Source organism: Mustelus asterias, chromosome 13, assembly GCF_964213995.1.
Source record: "Mustelus asterias chromosome 13, sMusAst1.hap1.1, whole genome shotgun sequence".
Classification (NCBI taxonomy): Eukaryota; Metazoa; Chordata; class Chondrichthyes; order Carcharhiniformes; family Triakidae; genus Mustelus; species Mustelus asterias.
In genome coordinates this window covers 60795828-60818334 of record NC_135813.1, presented here as the reverse complement: position 1 = coordinate 60818334, position 22507 = coordinate 60795828, and the positions used below count along the sequence as shown (strand labels likewise).

General features: G+C 48.1%; 1 protein-coding gene across 1 annotated transcript in view; it reads right to left on the bottom strand.

Moving 5' to 3' along the window:
- The window catches only part of septin5a (septin 5a), a 150530-nt gene that overhangs the window by 109081 nt on the left and 18942 nt on the right, over nucleotides 1-22507 (bottom strand). The window lies entirely within an intron of this gene.

The window sequence follows — 22507 nt, the reverse complement described above, 5'->3', positions numbered from 1 at the left end:
ACAGTCCTCAGGAGACCCAAGCACTACATCACCCATATCCCATTGCTAATGTGATCAGGGACACCTCATTCTTTTGTGCTGGTGAAAATTGCAGAAACCCTCATATTAACCACCAGAGCCATAAATCTGCCTCCTACAGAAACCTGAGGTGATGGTCTAAAGGAAAGTCAAAGCAGACCTTGTAGCAGTTTTGCACAGTTGGGGATCAGGTAGGAGTCTGAGTCCAGAGGTGCAGGAAATAGAAGATAAGAATTAAAAAAGCATTATTCAACAAAGCACAAAGACTGGCAGGCAGGTCCAGTTTCCTATCTAGTAGCTAGACTGTTTAGACAGCATGTTTAAGCCACTACAAAACAAACTGCTAGGGAATCCATACAGGTATTGTTTTCTTCTTTTATTAATTCAGGGGATGTGGGCATCAGAGGCAAGGCCAGCATTCGTTGCCCATCTCTAATTGCCATTGAGCCATTTCAGAGGACAGTTAAGAGTCAATCACGTGTAGGCCAGACCGGGTAAGGACAGCAGATTTCTTTCCGCAGAGAGCATTGGTGAACGACAATCGACAATGGTTTCATGGTCACCATTACTGAGACTAGCATCTTGATTCCAGATTATTAACTGAATTTAAATTTCACCAGTGGTGGAATTTGAATCCTGATCACCCAGAGCAACACCCCTGGCCTTGTGCCACCAAAGCAGCCCTCATTAGCGCACTGGCTTCCAGGTTATCTGGAGACAAATGGGTATTAATCAGGTTTCCTACCTGCTAGATTCCATTGAGTGAGGCAGACGGGCCCACAAATCATTTACGTAGAATTCCTACAGTGCAGAAAGAGCCATTTGGCCCATCAGGTCCGCATTGACTCTCCAAAAGAAGATTCCATCCTTTGTCCTATCCCCACATATTTACCCTGGCTAATCCACGTAACCCATACATCTTGGGACACTAAGAAGCAATTTAGCCTGGCCAATCTGCCTAATCTACACACCTTTGGATTGTGGAAGGAAACCGGAGCACCCAGAGGAAACCCATGCAACCACGGTGAGAACGTGCAGACTCCACATAGACCACATAGCCCAATTTGGTTTTTGTACCAGATTATCAAGTCTACCTTGGTTCCAAATTTTCCATCATCAGAAATGCCACCTTGACCTGAAACAGGTCACTTTCCCAAGAAGGACAGTTACAAATTGGCCGTCAGATTGCACAAGAGAAGTTTCCACCATCATTAGGTCAACAGTGAGTATCAAGAGAGCTTCCAACAATAGGCCCAGTACGTAGTTCAACTCATTGTTAAATTGTTCAGTTTGTTTTGTTCCTCCAACCTCCATATCACAGCATGCTATGAATCCAGCATCGGTACAGGTTACAGATGCATCTACAGGGCAATAGCCTTGAGAACCCAAGAGAATTCCATGATAGTGGGATTAAAGCTCTGCAATGTTTTCCATGACACAAATGAGTATTATCAATGTGGTATTAATCACTGGGAATAGAATATAATTAGAATCAGATGCCAACAGTTTATGTTCCCACAAACCCCACCCACCTTGTGCAGGTTCTAATGCGAGGTGGGGAGCACAAAACTGCATGGATGGAATTCCCTCTGTGTTCCCTCTCACCCTGAGCTTGCAGCATTTTCACACTGGGTCAGGGTGGGCCTTGGATGGGAAGACTGCCCTTGCCCCAGTTGAGGCCCTTAAATAGCCACTTAAAGAGCCACTTCCAACCTAACCTCAGTTTTTAGGCTGGCATTCGGATGGCAGCTTAGGGGGTAAATGTGGAAATAAAGATAGATGGATCTCAGGCGGGAAAGAGAGGGGATGCCTCCATCAGAAGCCTACTTCTGACTGGGGGTATACTCCCCTTCTAAGGGCCGTTGACTCACTCTCCACACCAACCCCCCATCCTCCCTCCCCCCCTCCCTCCCCCAACCAGCCTATCCCTGAGACACCAATAGTCCTGCTGGAGACCCCTCCCCTCCCCAAGCCTTTTCTACCCTCCCTGTCCTGGGACCCTTGTCATTTACCTTGTACTCCAATTCCCAGAAGTTTGTGTCATGCAGCTCCATGCAATGCCTCTTCCAGCCACTGCAGCACTGTTGCTGGGGAGCTAATTATCCAGCAGCTCTCTAAGGTGAGACTTTCTCTTGAGTGAGGGGCAGAAATCCCATCTTATGTCAATCAAAGCTGCTTAGAGTGTAATATGGTGATGGAGCTGCTGGAGTCGGTGGAGATGTGTTCCCCAGCCTCTCCGCAAACCTGAAAATTCAGGTCATAGAATCTTACAGCACAGGAGGTCATTTTGCCCCTTGTGTTGTACTGGCTCTTTGGAAAGAGCAATCCAATGAGTCCCATTCCCCTGCTCTTTCCCCATGCAATTTCTTTCCTTTTCAATTATTATCCAAGCCCCCTGTTTGAATTACTACTGAATACTTCTAACATCCATTCGGAGTGCATTGCAGAGCATTACAACTGTTAAATAAAAAATAATTCTCCGTCAGATCTTTTGCCAATTATTTTAAAGCTGTGTCCTCAGCTTACCAACCTTCCTGCCAATGAAAACAGTTTGACACTCTTGATTTCTATTATATCTCGCTTTCACCTTTTCTGCTCCAAGGCGAATTGGCCACGAAAGACAAGGAACATCATTAACAGATCTCCCTGTGAAATTTGGGTTCGCCATTGAGTGAATGGGAGCTCGGCCAATGAGAGACAAGTGGCGGGAGTTTAAAACTCGCATTCACAGTCTGGACTGGGGTTACGTAGGTCCAGAGCGTAGATTTATTGTATGTCACGGATGTGGCCTTTTCTTTATTTTAATAAAGGCAGGCTGGAATTCTCCAGCCGTTCACGCCAGGAGGATTCTCCAGTCCTGCCAGCAGTGCACCCCTGCCCCCGGGATTCCTGCCTGCGTGGGGTGACGTCAATGGGAATTCCCAATGACAGTGGCAGGAACCAGAGAATCCCGCCACTAGCAAACAATGCGCCATCTCCTGCCGGCAGGAAACACATGGCTGCGAGGCTGGAGAATCTCACCCAAAATGTTGTACTGGAGGACTGGCCTTGGCGAGGTTATTACAAGAATAATCCCAATTTCTCCAGTCTCTGCACATCACTGCATTCCTTCATCCCTGGCATTCCAGCAAATCTCCTTCATAGTCCTTGACATCCTTCCAAATGTGTGGTGTCCAGAATTGGACACAACATCCCAGTTGAGGCATTTTGAAAACTTTAACATAGCTTCTTTATTAATAGAATGTCAATTCTGCCACTAAGAACACAAAAGAATAATAATCCAGCTCTGACTGAAATGGAAGTACTATACAGCTATTCTATTACATACTAAGAATCTTTTCCACAGTTCCTCTTTTCTTTTTTGAAGAAGGAGATTGGATCTCAGTTACCACCTGAAGGAGGTTAGCGAAGAAAAACCTCTATCAGCATCCATCATTCAATCTTTCCATAGATTACATTTTTGAACAAATATGTCACTGCCAAAGTGGAGGATTTATTCAGGACGTGGTTCATGCAAGTTATGGATTTCCCCTGAAGCTCTAATCAATATAAATCTGTGATTTCAATCATAAAAAGATGGATGACCCAGGAGTGAGCATAATTTTTAAAAAAATATATGACTTGGTACCTTCATCGGATTCCCAGCACCAGAAAACTGTCCCTCATTATGCTGGGAACAAGAAGGAGCCAACATAGGGATCCTGACCACCAGAATCGGGATGTCAGTTAGGCTCATTATAAGCCACTTGACACAAGTGCCCTCCTGTGCCCAACAGAACTCAGTGATGGTTCAGAGCTTTAATGAGACTTGCAAGGCTCTCCAAAGATCGAAACCCTTTGCAGTTTGCCTGCCACCTTGTTGGTGTGATTGTGCCTAGTTGTCAGGCACTTCGTGTTCAATTGAGGTATCCAGATTCAGGAAGGTGGGGAGCCACTTTCAGCCCTTGCTTCTGATCTCCCCGATCTTGCCTGCAACCCTCTCCTCCCTGGCAACCAATCCCCCTGACCCCCATCCTCCCCCACTCACCTGCGAGAAAGGAAGCTCAGCCTTTGGTCAACTTTATCTTTCGGAGTACCAATTATGTGATCCCCCAACCAAAATGGTGCCCCAGTCTGATGCTCCTTGTTGGTAGTTCAAAGTCAAAAAATTATTCCTCTGCTAACTTAGCCTGAGGCAGGAGTTGGGGTGGTTGATGCAATTGAAGCCAAGCGGGTAAGAACTGGAAGGTGTTTAGGAGAATGGATTCTGTTTTATCAGTAAAGTTTATACATTTATTAGTCACATGTAGGCTTACATTCACACTGCAATGAAGTTACTGTGAAAATCCCCTAGTCGCCACATTCTAGCGCCTCTTTGGGTATACTGAGGGAAAATTTAGCATGGCCAATGCATCTAACCAGCACGTCTTTCGGACTGTGGGGGGAAACCGGAGCACCCAGAGGAAACCCACGCAGACACAGGGAGAACGTGCAGACTCCGCACAGACAGTGATCCAAGCCGGGAATCGAACCCGGGTCCCTGGCGCTGTGAGACAGCAGTGCTAACCACTGTGCCACCATGCCACACCAGTATTAAGCTGGATGACATTTTTAACCCCACTGGAGTTTAATGTCAGATGAGCAGCTAAAGAGTGTAGGCCATGCTCTGACTTGAAGGAACAGACAAAGAACCAGAGTTGGGCATCACTGGAATACATGAGAAAGTTAGTCCCATGTTTCACGATGATGCCAACATAGCATAGGAATACCTGGGAGTATGTTACAGGCTGAAATACAACTTAGGATTCAAAATACATTTTAAGAAGCATACTCCAAAAAAACAATAAAAAAGGTTCTATGTCATTCCATCAGAGCTGAAATAGGTTCAATGGGGTATATTTTGACTTTGTGCCATTTGCAAATTAGAGAATGCTGAACCCATTGCCTTCAGTGAAAATCTAAAGAAGGAGACACAGGAACTACTGACTTGCTATCAGCCAGTTGCACTATCACAGAATGTCAAGATTCCCCCCCAATCACCCAAAGTCATAAGATTAAACTATCCCCTTAAAATTACTTCAAACATGTATAATTTTTGAAATGTACACAATTAACTTGATATGCAACGTCAGTTCACGCCTAAGCCCATCTGACAGTTGTCCACTCTGATGCTCAGTGACATTCATGCTGACTGATTTAATGATTGTAATTTAATTTCTGCAAGGTTATTGATTTCACTGCCAATTGCTGGTCATACATACAAAAAAAAGGGAAAGAATTGTGCTTATCGAATGACTTTCACAACTACAAGACATCCCAAAGTTCTTCACAGTCAATTAAGCATTTTAGCAGGGTAGTCATTGTGCACAGCAGGATTCCTACTGTAGTATACACCCTCCACTTTAAATAAAGTATCTGCTAAAAGTATACATCCCCTACTGTGCATGGAATATCTCACATGAGTGTGTATCATCCACTTTACACAGAACATCTGTTAGGCATGTGCTCCTCACAGTACATGCAGCAACTGTCTAAAGTATATATCCTTCACGGTACACTGATCCCATGTGAATTGTACACTTTAACAGCATCTTCAGCAAATGCCAGGAGTTTGATCCTTCACGGTACCCAAGCACACAGTATAAGGCACAACCTTCAACAAATCCAACGCAAACATCTACGTCTTAAATCACTCAGGCCTTGACATTCTTTGTAAAGTGTGACTTCTAGAATTGGCAATGAGTTACTAACAAGAGGTTTATAAAGATTTAGCATAACTTCCTTAATTTTATACTCTGTCGGTGGGATTTTCCAGTCCCACTGAAGGCAGTTCATTGCGGCGGGTTGCCCGGCAGCAATGCGGGTAAGCCACACAAAACACCATAGACTTGGCGATACCAAACAATCCCACTGGTAACCATTGTCAAGCCACTTCCGCTGCCAGAAAACACATTGTGGAACGTGGCCGGAAAATCCCAGCCTATTAAGAAAGCTAAGAACCCTATGTGCCTTTTTAACAGCCTTCCCAATTTATCCTGTCATCTTCAAAGAGTTGTGCAAATACATCCCAGGTCTCTTTGTTCCCCTTCCATCCCCAACCCCCAGCTTAAAATTGTATCAGTTAGTTCACATCGTTTTTCCTCATTCTCCCACCAAAGTGAATCACTTCACACTTCACTGCATTTAATTGTTTCTACCATATGTCCCAGTCTGCTATATCCTCCTGCAGTCTATTACTACACTCCATTCTGTTTATTATGATTCTTAGTTTTTGTCATCTGCAAACTTTGAAGTTATATCCTGTGGGTCCAAGTCAATATCATTATTATGTCAAAAAGAGCAGAAACTCCAAACCCCCCTCCCCCTCCCCCCCCCCCCCCCCCTCACATACACACACAATTTTCCATGCTGCCCTCTAGTTTGAAAAGTAATTGTTCACCACGATGGTCTACTTTTTGTCCCAAAGCCACTTACATTTCCACACCACTTTAATACCGTGAGATTAATCAGAACACTAGAGAGAGTGTAAAATGAACACACGTACCTAATAAACAGGGTGTGCAAAACATGAAAATGTATTTATATAGCACCTTTAATGTCGTAAAATGTCCCAGGGCACTTTTACAAGAGTGGCACGGTGGCACAGTGGTTAACACTGCAGTCTCACAGTGCCAGGGACCCGGGTTTGATTCCAGCCTTGGGTGACTGTGTGGAGTTTGCATATTCTCCCTGTGTCTGCATTTTTTTTCAAGTTTATTTATCAGTGTCACAAGTAGGCTCACATTAACGCTGCAATGAAGTTACTGTGAAAATCCCCTAGTCGCCATACTCCGGAACCTGTTTGCATACATGGAGGGAGAATTTAGCATGGCCAATGCACTTAACCAGCACGTCTTTTGGACTGTGTGAGGAAACCGGAGCACCCGGAGGAAACCCTTGCAGAAAAGAGGAGAACGTGCAAACTCCACACTGACAGTGACCCAAGCCGGGAATCGAACCGGGTCCTAGGTGCTGTGAGGCAGTAATGCTAACCACTGTGTCACTGTGGGTTTCCTCTGGGTACTCTGGTTTCCGCCCAGCAGAGTGAGAGCTATAAGGGCTTTGGCGAAAACAGGCGGAGGCAAGGAAGGTTGTTATTTTTTTTCCAAAACTATAAAGGAAATGGCAGGTATGAGTGAGAGGCCAATTTGCTGCATTCGGTGTAGGATGTGGGAGTTCCTGGAGACGAGTTGCCTCCCGGAGGCCCATATCTGTGCCAGATGCATGGAACTGCAACTCCTGAGGGATTGTGTAAGGGAGCTGTAGCTGCGGCTCGATGACCTCAGTTTAGTCAGGGAAAATGAGAAAATAATAGATGGTAGTCACACCGGGGCCTCAGAAGGAAGACAAGTGGGTCACAGTTAGGAAGGGTAAAAGTCATAAGGGTGATGTACCAGAAAGTACCCCAGTGGCAGTCTCCCATAATAGTAAGGGCTGGGCAACAGATGGGAGAGGGGAAGGGAGTGAGCAGTCAGTGGAGGGATCCCCTGTGGTTGCCCTCCAAAATAGGTATATTGATTTGGATTCTGTGGAGGGGGATGACCCTCCAGGGATAAGCCACGAGAACCAGATCGCCTGCACAGAGACAGGCTCAGAGGCCCAGAAGGGAAAGAAGGGGATTAGGAGAGAAATAGTGGTGGGGGATGCGATGGTTAGAGGCACAGACAGGCGGTTCTGCGGGCGCGAACAAGACTCCAGGATAGTAGTCTGCCTCCCTGGTGCTGGGATACTGGATGTCTCCGAGAGGGTCGGAAGCATATTAAAAAGGGAAGGTAATCAAACAGATGTAATTGTACACATTGGTGAAAAGGACGTAGGTAGAAAGAGCAGGGGGGGTCATACGAGAGCAATTCAGGGAGATGGGTGCTAGGCTAATAAAAAAGGCCTCTAAGGTGGCAATCTCTGGACTGCTCCCGGTGCCTAGTGCTAGTGAGGCCAGGAACAGGGAGATTCTACAATTCAACACATGGCTAAGAACTGGTGCAAGAGGGAAGGTTTCAAATTCATAGATCATTGGGAAGTCTTCAAGAGAGGATGGCACCTGTACGGAAAGGATGGGTTACACCTTAACTGGAAGGGCACAAATATTCTGGCTGGGAGTTTTGCTAGAGTGTTTCGGCAGGGTTTAAACTAGTGTGGCAGGGGGGTGGGGATCAAAACAGTAGGTCAGCAAGTACTGAGGCTGGGGTCGAGCTGGAGGCCAGGGCAAGACTAGATAAGAAGAAGAGCATTCTGGAGCAGGATGACCTGAGTGGGCCTAGAGGTCTGGAGTGCATCTGCTTCAATGCGAGGAGTGTAACGGGTAAGACAGACGAACTTAGGGCCTTAATGCTTACGCGGAATTTAGATGTGGTTGTGGTGACGGAGACATGGTTAAAAGGACAGGACTGGCAGCTGAATATTCCAGGGTATAAGTGTTTTAGGCGAGACAGAGGAGGGGCTAAAAAAGGTGGGGGAGTAGCGGTATTAGTTAGGGAGCATATTACAGCGGTGCAGAGGATGGACAATTTAGAGAGGTCATGTAATGAGTCGCTGTGGGTGGAGCTCAGAAACAGGAAAGGTGCAATCACTATGCTGGGGGTATACTACAGGCCACCCAACAGCCCACAGGAAATGGAGGAACGGATATGTCAGGAGATTCTGGATATGTGCAGAAAAAATAGGGTTGTTAAAGTGGGAGACTTCAATTTCCCTGGTATAGGCTGGAAAGTGCTTAGGGCTGGGGGTCTGGATGGGGAGGAATTTGTAAAATGCGTACTGGAAGGTTCTTTGGAACAGTATGTAGATAGCCCAACTAGAGAGGGGGCTATACTGGATCTAGTTCTGGGAAATGAGCCCGGTCAGGTCGTCAAAGTTTCGGTAGGGGAACATGTGGCAAATAGTGACCACAACTCTGTTAACTTTAGGATAGTAATGGACAAGGACGAGTGTTGTCCGAAGGGTAGGGTGCTAAATTGGGGGAAGGCTAACTATAGCCGGATTAGGCAGGAATTGGTGGCCGTTGATTGGGAGAGGCTGTTTGGGGGTAAGTCCACGTCTGGCATGTGGGAGTCTTTTAAGGAACAGTTGATAAGGCTGCAGGACAGGCATGTGCCTGTAAAAAGGAAGGATAGGAAAGGTAGGATTTGAGAGCCGTGGATAACCAGGGAAATTGAGGATCTGATCAAAAAGAAAAGAGAGGCGTATGTTAGGTCCAGGCAACTGAAAACAGATGCAGCTCTGGAGGAATACAGAGAGAGTAGGAAAGAACTCAAACGGGGAGTTAGAAGGGCAAAAAGAGGTCACGAAATGTTCTTGGCAGATAGGATTAAGGAGAAGCCTAAGACATTTTATTCATATGTTAGGAACAAAAGAGTTGTCAGGGAAAAAGTCGGACCTCTCAGGGACAAAGGAGGGGAATTATGCTTAGAACCCAAGGGAATAGGGGAGATCCTAAATGAATACTTTGCATTGGTATTCACAAAGGAGAGGGACTTGTTGACCGGGAGTGTCTCAGAGGGAGGTGTTGACCCGTTAGACAGAATCTCCATTCCAAGGGAGGAAGTGTTAGGTTTTTTAGGTAACATTAAAACTGACAAATCCCCAGGGCCTGATGGCATCTATCCTAGACTGCTCAGGCAGACAAGTGATGGGCCTCTGGCGGAAATCTTTGTCTCTTCATTGGACACAGGTGAGGTCCCTGAGGATTGGAGGATAGCGAATGTGGTACCATTATTTAAGAAGGATAGCAGGGATAACCCAGGTAATTATAGGCCAGTGAGCTTGACGTCCGTGGTAGGGAAGTTGTTGGAGAGGATTCTTAGAGACAGGATGTATGCGCATTTAAAACAGAACAATCTCATTCGTGACAGACAGCATGGTTTTGTAAGAGGGAGGTCGTGCCTTACAAATTTGGTGGAGTTTTTTGAGGAAGTGACAAAAACGGTTGATGAAGGAAGGGCTGTGGATGTCGTCGATATGGATTTCAGTAAGGCATTTGACAAAGTCCCTCATGGCAGGTTGGTTAAGAAGATTAAGGCCCATGGGATACGAGGAGAGGTGGCTAGATGGGTAGAGAACTGGCTTGGCCACAGGAGACAGAGGGTAGCAGTCGAAGGGTCTTTTTCCGGCTGGAGGTCTTTGACCAGTGGTGTTCCGCAGAGCTCTGTACTGGGACCTCTGCTATTTGTGATATATATAAATGATTTGGAAGGAGGTGTAACTGGTGTTATCAGCAAGTTTGCGGATGACACGAAGATGGCTGGACTTGCGGATAGCGGTGAACATTGTCGGACAATACAGCAGGATATAGATAGGCTGGAAAATTGGGTGGAGAAATGGCAGATGGAATTTAATCCAGATAAATGCGAAGTGCTGCATTTTTGAAGAACTAATGTAGGAGGGAGTTATACAATAAATGGCAGAGCCATCAAGAGTATAGAAACACAGAGGGACCTAGGTGTGCAAGTCCACAAATTCTTGAAGGTGGCAGCACCAGGTGGAGAAGGTGGTGAAGAAGACATATGGTATGCTTGCCTTTATAGGACGGGGTATAGAGTATAAAAGCTGGAGTCTGATGTTGCAGCTGTATAGAACGCTGGTTAGGCCATATTTGGAGTACTGCGTCCAGTTCTGGTCGCCGCACTACCAGCAGGACGTGGAGGCTTTAGAGAGAGTGCAAAGAAGGTTTACCAGGATGTTGCCTGGTATGGAGGGTCTTAGCTATGAGGAGAGATTTGGTAAACTGGGCTTCTTCTCCCTGGAAAGACGGAGAATGAGGGGAGACCTAATAGAGGTGTACAAAACTATGAAGGGTATAGATAGGGTGAACAGTGGGAAGCTTTTTCCCAGGTCGGAGGTGAGGATCACGGGGGGTCACGGGTTCAAGGTGAGAGGGGCGAGGTATAACTCAGATATCAGAGGGACTTTTTTTACACAGAGTGGTGGGGGCCTGGAATGCACTGCCAAGTAGGGTGGTGGAGGCAGACACGCTGGCATCGTTTAAGACTTACCTGGATAGTCACATGAGCATTCTGGGAATGGAGGGATACAAACGAATGGTCTAGTTGGACCAATGAGCGGCGCAGGCTTGGAGAGCCGAAGGGCCTGTTTCCTGCGCTGTACTGTTCTTTGTTCTTTGCTCCAAAGACGTGCAGGTTAGGTTGATTCGCCAAGCTAAATTGCTCTTTAGTGTCAGGGCTATTAACAGTGTAAATACGGGGATAGGATCTGGGTGGGATTGTTGTTGGTGCACGCTCAATGGGCCGAATGGCCTGCTTCCGCACTGTAGAATTTTATAATTCTATGAAGGGCCTCCTGTGTTGTAACCACGCTGTGAAAGAAAGGCGAAGCAGAAAAAAGGGAAGGAATTCCGGATCTTAGGATCAGAACAGCTGATGGCAATAGTGGGAGCAAAGGGAGGAGGACTCGGGATCTGCAGAGGAGGCCAGAGTTAGAAGACAGAGTTCTTGGAGGGTAAGAGGGCTGGTGGAAGATAACATCAAAGGGGATTTGAACATGAGCACGAGAATATTTTTTAAAATTGAAGGATTAAAGCGGAACGATTTTTTTTGGTTTCTCTACCCTTTCTGCATGGAAAAAAAACATGAATGGAGGAGGAAAGAGGAATAGTGCATAGCAGTGTTTCTAACCCACAGACAGTCCTGTTATTTCAATGCGCCAACGCCTAGTCCCATGTGACACAGGCTGCTGGAGCTGCTCACGGTGCAGTATGCCCTTTAGCAGTGCAACACATGACAGCTGAAGGGATTGTAATCCCCCACCCCAGCGCAGTTTCATCCGTTAGTTACCCCGGCTATCGGTGTAGCTGCAGGGGCTGACAGCCAAACTCGCTCCGTTGGTCTGTTCTCCAAAGACTGGGGCATTGGGGAATCACAGCGAGATGGGGAATCTTCTCAGAGCCTGCAGGCTGGTCCACCGCAGACTGCGCCGCCTGCTTAATGCGGGGGAGTGAAATCGGGGCTTACAACCAGTCGCACACTGGATGTTTGCACAGACTGCAGCAGGGTTTTTGATCCGTGTGTCAGTGTTGTCACTGCTGCAGCTGCCGCTCTCCCGGGTGGGGAACAGTCGCTGTGTTTCTCAAACAATCATCTCCGAATCCAGTGGCATCAAACAGCGACATTTCAGAGTGACGGCGATGCTAGCGGGGGGGGGGGGGGGGGAGAGCACACACACACAGAGAAAGCTCCGCGTTGTTGTTTGACCAGGAGGTTCTGCAATCTGCAGCGCAAACAAAGCAGGGATGTGTCAGAACAGTTTGAGACCCCCCATCACCACATTTTTACCACGCACCCTCATCCTGCTTGTCATCACCCCTATCACAGGTCTTTCCTTTCGCCCACCGCTCCCCAATCTCATCCCTTGTTCTCCACAATACTTGAAAACGGTCAGTCTCTAATTGACGAAGGGTCATCTAGATTCGAAACGTTGGCTCTATTCTGTCCCCACAGATGCTGTCAGATCTGCTAAGATGTCCCAGCATTTTGTTTTTGTTTCAGATTCCAGCATCCGCAGTATTTTGCTTTTATCTTAGTCTCTAATTTACTCTACTTCTGATGAAAAGTCACTTTTTTGCTCTCTCTGCAGATGCTGCCTGACCTGCTGAGCATTTGCAGCATTTTCAGTTTTCCACTATATTTTGCCTTTGCTGTAGAATATTACCTATGCCTACACCTTTCCTCATCCACATGGCTTGTATCTGCCTCCTAGTCCCGAGGCCACTATCGATATTAGATTGTGTGATGTACAGGGAATCCCCATTATACTCAAGTGAGATTACATGGCCCAGTTTTATGCACCTGAGCTGGGCAAAATGCTGATGTGCTTATCACTTGCGAGTTTTTTTAAAAACCTAATAACTAGCTAAATGGATTTCAGCAAATGACCAAATGTGTAAAGGTATTGCTCCTAATCTCTCAGTTCCAATTCCCAGACTGTCAGTAAATTTGGTGACCCCAATGAGACACAGCTTGGGTACTATGGCTACCTTCATTGCCTCTGGTCTGGGGATCCAAGAGCTATGACCTAATCAGCAACTGCTGACTCCATCCAATGAGTCAAGTGCTAAGTCTCAGTAACTTTTTGATGAGGCTGGTCATAGAATCCCTACAATGCAGAAGGAAGCCATTCAGCCCATCAAGCCTGCACTGACAACAATCCCATCCAGGCCCTATCCCAATGACCCTACGAATTTACTCTGCTAATCCCCCTGACAATTTATTATGGCCAATCAACCTAACTCACTCATCTTTGGACTGTGGGAGGAAACCCACACAGACATGAGGAGAATGTGCAAACTCCATACAAAAACAGTCATCCAAGGCCAGAATTGAACCCAGGTCCCTGGCACTGTGAGCTGCAGTACTAACCAAGTTAACCATCCCAAGTTAAGCAATACTGCTGAATTGAAGAATACAAACTCAGAGAGTTTCCATTCTTGTAATCATGATCATGAAAGCTAACTCTGATTGATCAGCTTAACTATCCTAAGACCCAGTACAGTGTCACTGATTATATACCTACAATTACAGAGAAGGAGGCATACATCCAATAACAATGTAACATATTCACACCAAGGAATCTCCTCCAGATCTGTGATGCCATTTTCAGTAACTCTTTTCAGTTTGATCATGGAAATGAGAAGTTCAATGGAAATCTTTCACCATGCTCTAATAGTTTGCCTGTAACTCTCATTTATGTTATAAGACCATAAGACATAGGAGCGGAAGTAAGGCCATTCGGCCCATCGAGTCCACTCCACCATTCAATCATGGTTGATTTCAACTCCATTTACCCGCTCTCTCCCCATAGCCCTTAATTCCTCGAGAAATCAAGAATTTATCAATTTCTGTCTTGAAGACGCTCAACGTCTCAGCCTCCACAGCCCTCTGTGGCAATGAATTCCACAGACCCACCACTCTCTGGCTGAAGAAATTTCTCCTCATCTCTGTTCTAAATTGACTCCCTTTTATTCTAAGGCTGTGCCCCCGCGTCCTAGTCTCCCCTGTTAATGGAAACAACTTCCCTACGTCCATCCTATCTAAGCCGTTCATTATCTTGTAAGTTTCTATCAGATCTCCCCTCAACCTCCTAAACTCCAATGAATATAATCCCACGATCCTCAGACGTTCATCGTATGTCAGGCCTACCATTCCTGGGACCATCCGTGTGAATCTCCGCTGGACCCGCTCCAGTGCCAGTATGTCCTTCCTGAGGTGTGGGGCCCAAAATTGCTCACAGTACTCCAAATGGGGCCTAACCAGTGCTTTATAAAGCCTCAGAAGTACATCCCTGCTTTTGTATTCCAAGCCTCTTGAGATAAATGACAACATTACATTTGCTTTCTTAATTACGGACTCAACCTGCAAGTTTACCTTTAGAGAATCCTGGACTAGGACTCCCAAGTCCCTTTGCACTTTAGCATTATGAATTTTGTCACCGTTTAGAAAATAGTCCATGCCTCTATTCTTTTTTCCAAAGTGCACGACCTCGCACTTGCCCACGTTGAATTTCATCAGCCACTTCTTGGACCACTCTCCTAAACTGTCTAAATCTTTCTGCAGCCTCCCCACCTCCTCAATACTATCCTTTACCTTTGCACCTCACCCTGGCACTGTCTTTGTAATCTGCAGGGTTAATTCATTGCAAATTGAACCCCTCATTACCCTTGCCAGGAATTCCACCAGAATATCAATTCAAATTTAAGAAGCAATCAGTACGAAAGGAAAAAAACACTCAACCTCATGCAGATAAATTATTCGGGCACCCATCGCCATTATCCAATTACCTAGGGGGAATCATGTTAAAATGACATGTTTGATATTTTCATACAACAGGTAGTAAAATCTGGAACTCCTTCTCCAAAAGGCTGTGGATGCTGGGTCATTTGGAGCTTTCAGGACTGAGACTGACAATAAGGGTATCAAAGAATAAAGAATTTAAAGTATTAATTCGTGTCACAAGTAAGCTTACATTAACACTGCAATGAAGTTACTGTGAAGATCCCCTAGTCGCCACACTCCGGCACCTGTTTAGTAACACTGATGGAGAATTCAGCATGGACAATGAAACTAACCAGTATGTCTCACATTAAGTTGATCTTTTTCTACACCCTAGCTATAACTGTAACACTACATTCTGCACTCTCTCCTTTCCTTCTCTATGTACGGTATGTTTTATCTGTATAGCGCGCAAGAAACAATAATTTTCACTGTATACCGATACATATGACAAGAATAAATCAAATCAAAGTCTTTCAGACTGTGGAAGGAACCTGGAGCACCTGAAGGGAACCCATGCAGACACAGGGGAACATGCTGACTCTGCACAGATAGTCACCCAAGCCGGGAATTGAACCCAGGTCCCTGGCACTGAGAGGCAACAGTACTGACCAATAGAATTAATGTGCAGATCTGCTTTTATCTAATTGAATGGGTGATGCACCATTGATTACGCAAAGACTCGTTGTTGCGAAATAACAGGCTTTTATTAACAAAAGAACAAAAGCACACTAATCCAAACTGAGGCAAAAGGGACGGAGAGCAGTCACCTTTATACCCAGAGAAGGGCGGAGCCCCGGATTGAGGCAGCAGGGGCGTGTCCAAGCATATGCCATAAACAGACAATATTACAGTGGTTCACCACATTCACCCCCTGTTTAAAAAAAAAGTTCGGCGGGGGCGAGGTGGGGGAACGACAGTCACAGAGTTACAAGTTCAGTCTCTCCGGGGGCTTGATCTGCCGCTGCGACCGCCGCAGTGTCGGCCGTGATGCCGGTTCAGGAGGCAGCGGTGATGAGCCAGACGCCAGTCCAGAATCGGTGAAGCCGTCCGTAGGGCCTTCAGACTGCCGGATGTGTGGAGGCTGCTCCTGGGGCTCAGACGTGCCGTACACGGGGGCTAGATGAGCGTGCTGCGACCCTGGTGCATCATGGGCAACGTTGGGAGCTGGGGGTGAGGGGCCGTGGGACATAGTACCTGCGGGTGCCAGGCCACGAATGGAGACCGTGTCCTCCCGCCCGTCGTGATACACCACATAGGCATATTGGGGGTTGGCGTGGAGGAGTTGGACCATTTCAACCAGGGGGTCCGATTTATGGGTCCGCACGTGCTTCCGGAGCAGGACAGGGCCTGGGGACGTCAGCCATGACGGTAGTGAGGTCCCCGAGGAGGACTTCCTGGGGAAAACAAACATTCGTTCATGAGGGGTGGCTTTGGTAGCCGTGCACAGTAGTGACCTTATTGAGTGTAGCGCATCAGGGAGGACCTCTTGCCAGCGGGAGACTGGAAGACCCTTAGACCGGAGAGCTAATAAAACGGCCTTCCAGACTGTCGCATTCTCCCTCTCCACCTGTCCGTTCCCCCTGGGGTTGTAGCTGGTGGTCCTACTCGAGGCTATACCTTTGTAGAGCAGGTACTGGCGCAGCTCGTCACTCATAAAAGAGGAACCCCGGTCGCTATGGATATAGCTGGGGAAACCAAACAGGGTGAAGAGGCTGTGCAGGGCCCTGACGACCGTGGCCGAGGTCATATCTGGGCAGGGAATAGCGAAGGGGAACCGCGAGTACTCATCGATGACGTTGAGAAAGTATATGTTGTGGTCAGAAGAGGGGAGGGGGCCTTTGAAGTCAACGCTTAGGCGTTTGAAAGGGTGGGTGGCTTTGATGAGGTGCGCTCTGTCTGGCCGATAGAAGTGCGGCTTGCACTCTGCGCAGACTTGGCAGTGCCTGGTTACAGACCTGACTTCCTCGATGGAATAGGGCAGTTCCGGGCCTTGATGAAGTGGAAGAACCTGGTCACCCCCGGGTGGCAGAGGTCATCGTGGAGAGCCTGTAACCGGTCTAGATTCACGCTGGCACAGGTCCCCTGGGATAGGGCGTCTGGGGGTTCATTGAGCTTCCCAGGCTGGTATAAAATGTCGTAATTGTAGGTGGAGAGCTCGATCCTTCACCTCAAAATCTTATTGTTCTTGATTTTGCCCCGCTGCGCGTTACTGAACATAAAGGCAACGGACCGTTGATCCGTGAGCAGGGTGAATTGTTTGCCAGCTAAGTAGTGGCGCTAGTGCCGCACAGCCTCCACGATGGCTTGTGCCTCTTTTTCGACAGAGGAGTGTCGAATTTCAGGGCCCTGGAGGGTGCGCGAGAAGAAGGCCACGGGTCTGCCCGCCTGGTTAAGAGTGGCGGCTAGGGCAAAGTCAGACGCATCGCTCTCCACCTGGAATGGGGTGGATTCGTCTACAGTGTGCATCGTGGCCTTCGCGATATCTGCTTTGATGCGGTCAAAGGTCAGCCGAGCTTCTGTCGCTCGGGGAAAAGAAGTGGATTTGATGAGCGGACGGGCTTTGTCCACATAATCGGGGACCCACTGGGCGTAGTATGAGAAGAAGCCTAGGCATCTCCTCAGCGCTTTGAGGGTGGTGGGGAGGGGAAGTTCCAGGAGGGGACGCATGTGATCGGGGTCGGGGCCGATGACCCCGTTCTCCACAACACAACCAAGAATGGCGAGGCGGCGCGTGCGGAATACGCACTTCTCCTTATTATAGGTCAGGTTGAGGAGTGCCGCAGTGTGGAGAAATTTTTGGAGGTTGGCGTTGTGGTCCTGCTGATCATGGCCGCAGATGGTGACATTATCCGGGTACGGGAAGGTGGCCCGCAGCCCGTTCTGGTCCACCATTCAGTCCATCTCACGCTGGAAAACCGAGACCCCATTGGTGATGCCGAAGGGGACCCGAAGGAAGTGATAGAGACAGCCATCCGCCTCGAAGGCAGTGTATTGGCGGTCTTCCGGGCGGATAGGGAGCTGGTGGTATGCAGACTTCAAATCAATGGTGGAGAACACCTGATATTGTGCAATCTGATTGACCATGTCAGAGATGCGGGGAAGGGGATACGCGTCCAGCTGCGTGTATCGGTTAATGGTCTGACTGTAGTCGATAACCATGCGATGTTTCTCCCCAGTCTTAACAACCACCACTTGGGCTCTCCAGGAGCTGGTACTGCCCTCAATGATCCCCTCCCCCAGGAGGCGTCGCACCTCGGACTTAATAAACGCTCTATCTCCAGCGCTGTACCGTCTGCTTTTGGTGGCAATGGGCTTGCAGTCAGGGGTGAGGTGTTCAAAGAGCGAGGGAGGGGCGACTTTAAGGGTCAAGAGACCACAGGTGGTGCGCGGTGGCTGGTCTAATAGCTGCGGATTTTGGACGGAGATTGGGGGGAAAGGCCCATTATATACCATAGTGACACTCCCAAGGTGACACATGAAATCTAGCCCCAGTAGTACGGCAGCGCAGAGCTGTGGCAGCATGAGGAGCCTGCACTTCTCGTACACCGTGCCCCGTACAGTCAGAGTTGCCACACAGTAGCCGAGGACATTCACCGACTGGGACGTCGAAGCCATGGAGATTGATTGCTGCATTGGCAGTACTGGCAGTGCGTAGTGACTCACCGTGTTAGGGTGGATAAAACTCTCCGTACTCCCACTGTCAAATAAGCAGTAAGTAGTGTGGCCGTTTACCTTGATGTCCATCATAGACCAGGCGAGTTGGTGAGGCCTGGACTGGTCCAACGCGACCGAGGCCACCGTCGGATTAGGCGAGGAGCCGCACGCGGTGGACAGTTCCCAAAATGGCAGCCCGCGTAACTCGCACGCGGCTGACGTCATCCAAGATGGCGGCTCCTGTGGGTCGCACGTGGCTGATGGCGTCCAAGATGGCGGCCTCCATGGGTCGCACGTGGCCGATGGTGTCCAAAATGGCGGCTCCTGCGGATCGCACATGGCCGATGGCATCGAAGACGGTGCCTCCCGCGGATCGCACACGGCGCTGCTGGGCCTGGAGGCCGATTTTGCCCTGCAAACTTTCAGGTAATGGCCTTTCTTACCGCAGCCAGAGCTGATCACGTCTTTCGCCGGGCAGCGTCATTGTGGGTGCTTCTCCAGGCCGCAGAAGTAGAACCTCGGGCCTTCGGAGACTGCCGCAGTGGTCAGTTTGGCGTCGGGACGGGGCGTGGCATAGGTTTGCGGCCCTCCCGGGTACAGAGATGGTGTCCACGGTGCGCCCTCGTGGTCGGGGGTGTAGGCCTCGAGGTTCCGGAAAGCCACCTCCAGCGAGCCGGCAAACTCCACAGTTTTCTTCAAGTCCAGCCCACCTTGTTCCAGCAGGCGCTGCCGGATATAGGTCGACCTGATGCCCGCGACAAAGGCATCTCTGATCAGGTCATCGGCGTTTTGGGTGGCTGAAATGGCCTTGCAGTTGCAGGCTCTGCCGAGTGCACGCAGTTCGTGCAAGAATTGTTCAGTTGATTCCACCGGCTGCTGTCTGCGAGTGGCCAGCAGATGTCTGGCGTAGACCTCATTCGGCTGACGGTTGTACTGGCTTCTTAGGGGATCGATTGCCTCCTGGTAAGTTACCGCGAATCAGATCATCGCGAAGACGTGAGCGCTGACGCGGGCGTGGAGCACGTGCAGTTTGTCGATGTCGGTTACGACGACGGCGGAGGAGGAGGCGATGAAGGTCTCAAAGCAGTGCAGCCAGTGATCAAAAGAGTTAGAGGCCCCAACGGCCTGTGGATCCAAGTCCAATTTATCAGGCTTCAGGAGTTGCTCCATCCCAAAACTTTTGTTAATAAAATTGATGCACCATTGATTATGCAAAGACTCGTTGTTGCGAAATAACAGGCTTTTATTAACAAAAGAACTGGAGCACACCCGAACCGATAGCTAATCTGAATGGAGGCAAAAGGGCGGAGAGCAGTCACCTTTATACCCCGAGAAGGGTGGAGCCCCGGATTGAGGCAGCAGGGGCGTGTCCAGGCATATCCCATAAACAGACAATATTACAGTGGTTCACCACAGTGGGGAAAGACTCAAAGGGCTGTATGGCCTACACCTGTTCCAAATTTTCCTTTATTAACTCCACAATGTGGAAAATTGCCCATGTGTGTTCTGTCCACAAACAGCAGGACAAATGCAATCAGCCAATTACCAACCCATCAGCCTACTCTCGATCATCAGGAAAGTGATAGAAAATACCATTGATAATGCTGTCAAGTGGCCCTTACACAACAATAAGCTGCTCAATGATGTTCAGTTTGGGTTCTGCCAGGGTCACTCAACTCCTGACCTCAACACAGCTTTGGTCCGAACATGAACAATAGAGCTGAACTCTAGAGATGAGGTGACAGTGGCTACCCTTGACATCAAGTCATCAAATATGACATCAAGGAGCCCTGGCAAAACTGAAGTCAATGGAATCAAAGGGGACACTCTCCACTAGTTAGAATGATACCTAGCGCAAAGGAAGACGCTTGTGATTACTGGAAGTCAAACATCTCAGTCCCAGGACATCACTGCAGGAATTCCTCAGGGTTGTGTTCCAGGCCCAACCATCTTCAGCTGCTTCATCAATGACCTCCCTGCCATAAGGTCAGAAGCAGGATGGTCATTGCTGATTGCACAATGTTGAGCACCATTTACAGTTCCTCAGATATTGAAGCAGTCCTTGCGCATATGCAGCAAGACTTGGACAACATTAAGGTTTAGGTGGATAAGCGGCAAGTACATTCACACCGTACATGTGCCAGGCAATAACCATCACCAACAAGAGAGAATCCAACTCTCTCCCCTTGACATTCAATTGCATTACCATCGCTGTATCCCCACTATCAGCATCTTGGGAGTTACCATTAACCAGAAACTGAACTGGACCAGCCGTATTAATACTGTGGCTGCAAGAGCAGGTCAGAGGCTGGGAGATCTAAGGTGAGTAGCTCGCCTCCTGGTTCCCCAAGCCTGTCCACTATTTATAAGACACAAGCCACAAGTGTAATAAGTTCTTTGTGTCGGTCTTCACGGTGGAAGACACAAATAGTTTGCCGAATATTAGAGATCGAGAGTTGGTGGGAGGGGAGGTCCTTAATACAATTACTGTTACTAAGGAGGTGGTGCTTGGTAGACTAATAGGACTGAAGGTAGACAAGTCCCCGGGCCCGGATGGAATGCATCCCAGGGTACTGAAAGAAATGGCTGAGGTAATAGCAGATGCGTTAGTAGTAATTTATCAAAATTCGCTGGACTCTGGGGTAGTGCCGGCTGACTGGAAAACAGCTACTGTTACGCCGCTGTTTAAAAAAGGAAGTAGACAAAAGGTGGGTAACTACAGGCCGGTTAGCTTAACGTCCGTAGTTGGGAAGATGCTAGAGTCCATTATTAAAGAGGAAATAACAGAGCACCTGAATAAGAATGGTTCGATCAAGCAGACGCAGCATGGATTCATGAAGGGAAAGTCGTGTTTGACGAATCTACTGGACTTTTATGAAGATGTCACTAGTGCGGTTGACAGAGGGGAACCGGTGGATGTGGTGTTTTTAGATTTCCAGAAGGCGTTCGATAAGGTGCCTCACAAAAGGTTGCTGCAGAAGATTGGGGTACACGGAGTTGGGGGTAAGGTGTTGGCGTGGATTGGGGATTGGCTATCTAACAGGAAGCAGAGAGTTGGGATAAATGGGTGCTTTTCTGGTTGGCAGTTGGTGACCAGTGGCGTGCCGCAGGGATCGGTGCTGGGGCCTCAATTGTTTACCATTTACATAGATGATCTGGAGGAGGGGACTGAATCTAGGGTATTCAAGTTTGCTGATGACACGAAGGTGAGTGGGAAAGCGAATTGCGTGGAGGACGCGGAAAGTCTGCAGAGAGATTTGGATAGGCTGAGCGAGTGGGCGAGGATCTGGCAGATGGAATATAACGTTAGCAAGTGTGAGGTTATCCACTTTGGAAGAAATAATAGTAAATTGGAATATTATTTAAATGGAGAAAAATTACAACGTGCGACTGTGCAGAGGGACCTGGGGGTCCTTGTGCACGAATTGCAAAAACTCAGTCTGCAGGTGCAGCAGGTGATCAAGAAGGCGAATGGAATGTTGGCCTTTATCGCGAGGGGGATAGAATATAAAAGCAGGGAGGTCTTGCTGCAACTGTACAAGGCACTGGTGAGGCCGCAACTGGAGTACTGTGTGCAGTTTTGGTCCCCTTATTTGCGAAAGGATATATTGGCCTTGGAGGGAGTGCAGAGAAGGTTCAACAGGTTGATACCGGAGGTGAGGGGTGTAGCTTATGAGGAGAGATTAAACAGATTGGGTCTGTACTCGTTGGAGTTTAGAAGGATGAGGGTGATCTTATAGAGACATATAAGATAATGAAGGGGCTGGATAGGGTAGAGGTGGAGAGATTCTTTCCACTTAGAAGGGAAACCAGAACTAGAGGGCACAGCCTCAAAATAAGTGGGGGCCGGTTCAGAACAGAGTTGAGGGGGAACTTCTTCTCTCAGAGGGTAGTGAATCTCTGGAATTCTCTGCCCATTAAAGTGGTGGAGGCTTCCTCGTTGAATATGTTTAAATCACGGGTAGATAGTTTTCTGATCGATAAGGGAATTAGGGGATATGGGGAGCAGGCGGGTAAGTGGAACTGATTCGCTT